Source organism: Aquila chrysaetos, chromosome 11 (genome assembly GCF_900496995.4).
Source record: "Aquila chrysaetos chrysaetos chromosome 11, bAquChr1.4, whole genome shotgun sequence".
Lineage (NCBI taxonomy): Eukaryota > Metazoa > Chordata > Aves > Accipitriformes > Accipitridae > Aquila > Aquila chrysaetos.
The window spans coordinates 38,960,346-38,966,789 of NC_044014.1; the positions used below are offsets into that span (position 1 = coordinate 38,960,346).

The 6,444-nt window shown below is 46.9% G+C and overlaps 1 long non-coding RNA gene across 2 annotated transcripts; it reads left to right on the forward strand.

The window, feature by feature from the left end:
• The first annotated feature begins 2,347 nt into the window (after positions 1–2,347).
• On the forward strand, positions 2,348–6,225 carry LOC115348227. 2 transcript variants are annotated; one of them, XR_003925768.2, is made up of 4 exons: positions 2,348–3,232; positions 3,582–3,735; positions 3,874–3,999; positions 4,427–6,225. It is a non-coding gene; the product is annotated as an uncharacterized LOC115348227 (long non-coding RNA). The 2 variants fall into 2 exon arrangements; XR_003925767.2 differs by having other exon boundaries at positions 3,874–6,225.
• Positions 6,226–6,444: the final 219 nt, after the last annotated feature.

Sequence of the window (6,444 nt, forward strand, 5' to 3'; positions counted from 1 at the left end):
GCGGCTCTGAAATGCTGGGACGCCATCGCTTGAATTTGGTGGATGCACGGAATCGTGCCAGATTTTTTGAGACCATCCTCACTTTCTCCCTAAACCAGTGCAGCATACACGCACAAATATCATACGTGCATATATATGCGTACACATAAATATATATATAAATATACACAGATATATATTTATGGCTCCGTCTGTGCATATATATATATATCTCTATATCTATCTGGAGCCATAAACACTAGTAGCCTGGATTAGGACTCACAGAGATCCCGGTCACTGGAGACCTGGGTGTTTTTAAGGTTTAGGCATCTTTGTTGGTTCTTCCCAACTTTTTTAGTCATGGATGCGGCTGGGGGAAAGGCAGCCACGGCCCCAGGCTTGGGGGGCCCTGCTGACCCCCAGACCTGCCTTTTCATTGCCAAAGTGATGCTGGGGGGGGGTTTAGCTGCTCAGCAAAGAGGAGACTTAAAAGCATAATTAGTGTAGGGACTTACTTATTTAAGGAAAGGAGAAAGGGAAGAGTGAAAAATAAAGTTAATCAAAAGAAGATGCAAAGAAGGGCTCCAGTGCCCCCCCTTCCCTCACAGCGGGGGGAAGAGGAGGCTGGGGGGCGATGGGGAGGTCACTGGTACGGGCAGCAGCCCGGATGGAGGGATGATAAAATAGGATGGGGAGCACAAAAGCAGGAGCACACGCTCCATCTCTCCCAGCAGCTGCTTTCATCTGCTGCCAGTGGCGGGAGGCGCAGGCGGCAGAAATTCAAATGTAGAGGGTGGAAAGAAAAATATCATTTTTCAATAGCAAGGGATGCTTTTTCTTAAACATTGGGATGGTTCCTGCCGTGGCTGCAAGAGCCCTGATTCCCAAGGGGTCCCTTGTTCTTTTTGACTTAACCATGCATTTTGGTTTTACTCCTTTTTTTTTTTTTTTTTTTTTTTAAATGTAGAAATACCTGCCTGAATATTTTGTCCCTTGTTGAATATTTCAGTGTTTGGATAATTTGCTGCTGATGTAGTAGGACAGTTGACTTAGCGATTCGCAAGAGGCTGTTGATGCTATTTTTTCCTCTTCTTTTTCAACGGAGCACGTGCTTTCCATCTTTGCTGAGCCACAGTACATCTCCATTTATTCTGCCTTACTAAAGAAATTACCTGCAGGCTCCTTTGCTTTCAGCCAGGCTGCAGATGCAGACCCTTCTCCTGCCCCCGGCAGCAACCCTTGGAAGTCCTGCCTAATAGCCCTGACTTAATTAGGCAGGGTTTTTAATTGCTTAGGAAATCCCAGCCCCTTTAATCTTGGTAATGAAGACTGGAGCTTTGCATCACCTGGACCGCGGGGCTCAAAGGCTTCTTTCTGCTTTCCCACCATCCTAACAAGCGATTTCCAATGTGGGGTAAAAGCAATTGCCTGGGAAAAAAAAAAACAAACCCTTGGAGATGGAAATGTGTTTGAACGTGAAAAATCAACCGTGCTGTATTTATTTCTTCTTTTCCCCAGGCTGGGAAGGCAGAAACCTAGCTCCCTCTCCCAGACGATAAGTTAAACCTGGCTCTGAATGGGTTTTTTGGAGGGATTTGCTCAAGCTGAAGCTCTTGGTGCAAGGCAGGGGGGAGCTTGGGGGGGTCCCAGCGTTGGGGGGAATGGCTGGGAGACGGGGCACAGCATCCTCAAGGGTGCTGGGTGACCTGGTCCCCATCAATTCTCCCGTCCTGATTGCTGCAGCAAATTGCTTTTCTGCAAATTCAGTTCATGGTTTCCCTTCTTCCCATCGTTCCAACCAGCTGTGGTTGCACCACTGAGCTCTGCTGAGATATTCGGCCGTGCATCTCCATCCTGACCTGCAGGACTTTCCTACCCTCAGCACCCTCCGCGGGCTCAGCCCGTCCCCTCCGAGCTACGGTTTTGCCGCTCACCGGCGGCAAAAGGCTCGTGGGGTCACCGGGGGTGCCAGCGCCGTGCTTGCCCCAGCTCTGCCGCCCAGCCCTGCCTGCTGAAACCACGGCTCCAAGGAAAAGATCAGCAATTCTGAAAGCGTTCAGCTGGAGGGAGACAAAGCAAACAGGGCGGGGATATATATCATATATCATATATAGAGAATATAGAATAGTTATAGAATTTATATTATACATTATTATATATACCATATATACTATATTGTATATAGTATATTATATATTGTGTATATATTGTATATATATTATATAGATCTTATATACTATATAGAACACAATTATACAATAATATAAACCACAATTATTCTATATAATATAATGTAGAATATATATTCTATATAATAACACACATATATAATATATATAATATGAAGATATATTTTAAAAGCAGCTATTAGTAAGATGGGGTTAATGAGCTGACCTCCAGCCTCAGTAGGGTATATTCCCTGCCAGGAGCAGCATTTCAACCCAGGGAGGCATCAGCAAGGGGGGTCTGTGGACAAAAATACTTACAAAAAAGAACTTCAAAGGGTGGTTTTATATTTTTTTAAAAAATGCTATTTTCCATTGGCTGGGTCTGCTAGCTGACCTTTTCACTGGAAATTGCTTAGTGTGAGGTTCAGGGAGTGAAACAAGCCTTTATTTTTTTCACCTCTGTATTACTCCTGCCTCCTACTCTACCCTGGTTTTTCAGAGCCGGCTTTGCTCAGCCGAGGAAAGCCCATGGAAAGAGCGCTCATTGATTGATTTAATTGATTTTCATGAAAACTGGTTTTCTGCAGGTTTCTGACCCTCGGTTAACCATGTTATACTCCTATTTCTCTGCTCTCCCCATCTTCTTGTTCGGGACTTTGAGTGTGGGAATACAGCCAAGGGGATCTGAGGTTATTTTGGGGCAGATAATTAAATATTTAAATCCCAGCCAGCAGTCCTAAGGGATTGATTTCAGAGCAGGAAACACGGATTCCTGGCTGGTTTTCTGCTATACCGGCCCGATGGTATAGCATCCATCCATATGGCAGATGGTATAACATCTCCGTGTTCGTCCCGGGTCTGCATCTCATTTCCATGGGGCACCCAGGGCATCCCTACAGCTCTGGGTATTGTCGCCCATTTATTGGGCTTTGCTTTATTTACAAGCTCTTTTTTCCCAAACCCACAGGCTCCTGGGAAAATGGGAAAGAGCCGGCTCTGCAGCCGCGGGAGCCAGCACGCCGTCTTTAGGGATGCGATGTCTGGGCTACCTAAGGATGCGAAGCCAGGCTCTGTGTTACGGCAAGGTAAGGGGAGAAGCCAACACCCCCCAAAATTGCCCGGCGTCCTGCCTTGCACCCACGTTTGTACACACAGGCTGGGGTGGGTCATGGAAACTCTGAACATCATGTAAAAAAAACCAAAAAACCAAACCCCACCCCTTATTCTGCCTATGGAAAAAGTTATTTGCGGCATTGAAAAATGGTCTTTGTGGCAACAGCCCTGATGGAGCTTGAAAGAGATGAGATGTGGGGCTGGAGAATTTTGAAAAGGGGCCCACAGCTGCCTTAACAAATAGTGTTAGCCGGCCTTTGACCCGTGCCAGAGAAAATATATATATTTGATATATATTTATATATATATCTATTGCTGTAGGGAGCGAATTTGAAGGCTGCCATGCCAACAGAGCCTTGCCCACGTGCCCCAGGCTGGACCGCATCATTTTCCCAGAGAAATCCGGGCGCTGCATCGCTGTCGGTGCCTCCCTCCCTGCAGGGCTGGGACACGCAGCCTTAAGGGCATCTTAAGGGTAAATTGTCCTCAGGTGGGACCTGCCTTACACCCCCCCCCCCCCAGGAGCTGGAACCCAAACCTGGGGACACCAGAAGCCCCCCCCAATTTCTGCTTGCACAGCAGTGATGTTTGCATTTCTCCCCGCGTTGCTCAGGAAGTCTTGAGCACAGAGCAAAGGAGGGACTTTGCTTGCTCCTGCGCGCCAAAATACCCTGGATCATCATCAAAGAGGGTTTTTTTTTGGCCAGTTTGGGAGTCCAGCTCCATTGTCGTAAAAGCAGTGAGTGATTTTATTACTTTTTTCCTTCTTTCTGGCTGCAGCGTGGGGGTAACGTGGCAACGGTGACTTTTCTAGCTGTGCTCTGCTACTGGCTAACGAGATTATTTTTTAAATGGATAAGCATGCAGTTATTAATGCTCCTATTTGCCTTCCCGTCCCTGAGGGTTTGGTGTATGCCGATGTACCCTTGCCAGGTTTTTCTCTGCAGTAGATGCGCTGCACGTGTGCTCTTTTCTCATAGCAAAGTCACAAATAAGGGTAGAATTAAAAAACTCACCTATATATAATGAGACATGATTAACCTGTAACCATTGGCAGTGCTAAATGGTATTCACTATCCACGCGGGGGTAAAAGCTGTTTCTTACATCCCTATTAAAACATACTTTAATATAAACCACTTCAAAAAAAAAAAAAAAAAAAAAAAAGAGGAAAACCTTTTTGGAACTGCCTAAAAACCCTGTGACTTCATCTGTGGGAAGTTCAAGGTCAAAAGGTGCCTGGTAAGTGGAGGTACACCCTAATTCCTTGCACGGGCGAGGGCATCAGCGCTATGTGATGGGTACAGATGTGCTTTCTCACTGCTCAGCCTTCGCGTTCGGATGACGCTTGTTTGTCGTGAGCAATATTTTAGTGGAGAGTTGCACCGTGTTCATCCACGTGTACCCTTAGATCAGCTGCCTCCCTCCAGAGAAAGCAAAGCTTTCTGCCAGAAACTATTTTCTGGCAGAATAATAATCCATATAATAAATATGTGTAGGAAATAAATACATAAATTCGCTGCACAGGGGGTGAAAAGGTGGCAAGGGTCCACATCGCAGCTCCACCATTCCCTGTGAAACTCCCCCTGAATAAGCCAGCCTGCAGGACCCCCTTTATTTTGGTAAGATTATCGATAGGCTTCTTTTTTTTAAACTCAAAAATGTGCAAAAATACAGCTGTTCCCGGCCAGATTCTCCCTTTCTGCATCTTTGCATGAGATGGGGGCCCTGGCAAAGGGACCTCTCTTTGGGCTTAACAGAGGTAAAAGGAACGAGGCTCCTCTTACCTTGGCCAGGGTTCCCCCCCCTCTTCTGGGTGAGCAGAAATCCTTGGAAGCTTAAATTCACGTGTCTTTATGTTTTTTCATACATCGAAAGGGGAAAATACACCGAGGAGCCAATATTCCACTGGCACATGGGACTGCAAGGGGAAAGCTGCCGCAGCCCCAGATAATCACCGCAGCTATCAGGGGCTTCAGGGCTGTGTTTTTTTTAAAGACAAACCCCTTTTTTCCTATTTTCTCCACCCAGCTGTGGCAGTTCTGCTTAATATAAAATGTCAGATGTACCCGAGTCCCACGGACATCAGCTTTTCAAGTACCAACTCAGGAGCATTCCCTAAGCGTTGGTGAAAATAAAGCCTGTTTTGGGGCTGGGGGATGATATAATTTCTATTTAATGAAGCAGGCGAGGGTGCGTGGGAAGAGGCTGAGCTCAGGGGAGCTGCTGGCGGGCTGGGGTGAATGCAATGCTGGGGAGGCACGTGCTGGCTCAGGGCCACCGCGAATAGCTCTGACATAACGGCTCTTAAAATAATAATAATAATAATTTCCATGTTTTTCTTTCTATGATGTACCTCTCTAGCAGAACCCCCCGACGAAACCATTGGACCTCTGCAAAGACAGCGCATCTGTGTTTCATTTTATAGCTGAAGAATAGTAATTAAGATGCTTTTGCAGAGCCAGGGCTTGGAAAACTAAAAATAAAAGCCATATAGGCACAATACCAGACCTCCAAGCACCATAAACTTGCCTTTCCCCCCCGTTTTCACCCTCCAAGACCCATCAGACCCCCGAGCATGGCTCATTTCAGAGCCGAGCCCCGCATCGTTTCAGGGAGCGGAGCGGCAGGTCTGGGGTGTGCTGCGGAGGCAGGAATAAATAGCGGGCTGAAAGGGAATGGTGCGGAGAAGGGGGATTTTTGGCTAAATCCAGAGGAGCCATGCAAACGCTGTCCTACATGGAGGGGAAAGCATCCCTGTGGGTATCAAGGGGAGGTTTTACGAAGCCTGAAAAATTGGGGGTGTCATGCAAAGCATCAGGGCTGCCTCTTTTCTTGCAGCAAAGTGTGTACAAACCGTGGTCCCCAGGCCTGAAATGACTTTTCTCCCCTCTTTCTCACATTTGAGCTGTGACTATTGCAGGAAAAAAAAAAAAGAAAAAGCTGTTTTCTGGCTCTCCACCACCCCGGGGTGCTTCTGGCCCCATGCAAATGAAAAATTAATTTTCCCCAGCTCGAGCTGAAAGCACTGAAAGAGGAGATGGAGCTCAATGAGATTCACTCGAAAGCACTCGCTGGCTGGCAGGAGTTGTGCCGCAATGATAACTCGGCTGAGGGGATGAGTGAGGCCCCGGGGGACCGGGAAATGCTCAGTAGCTAGCTTGAAGAGGCAAAAAAAAATATAGA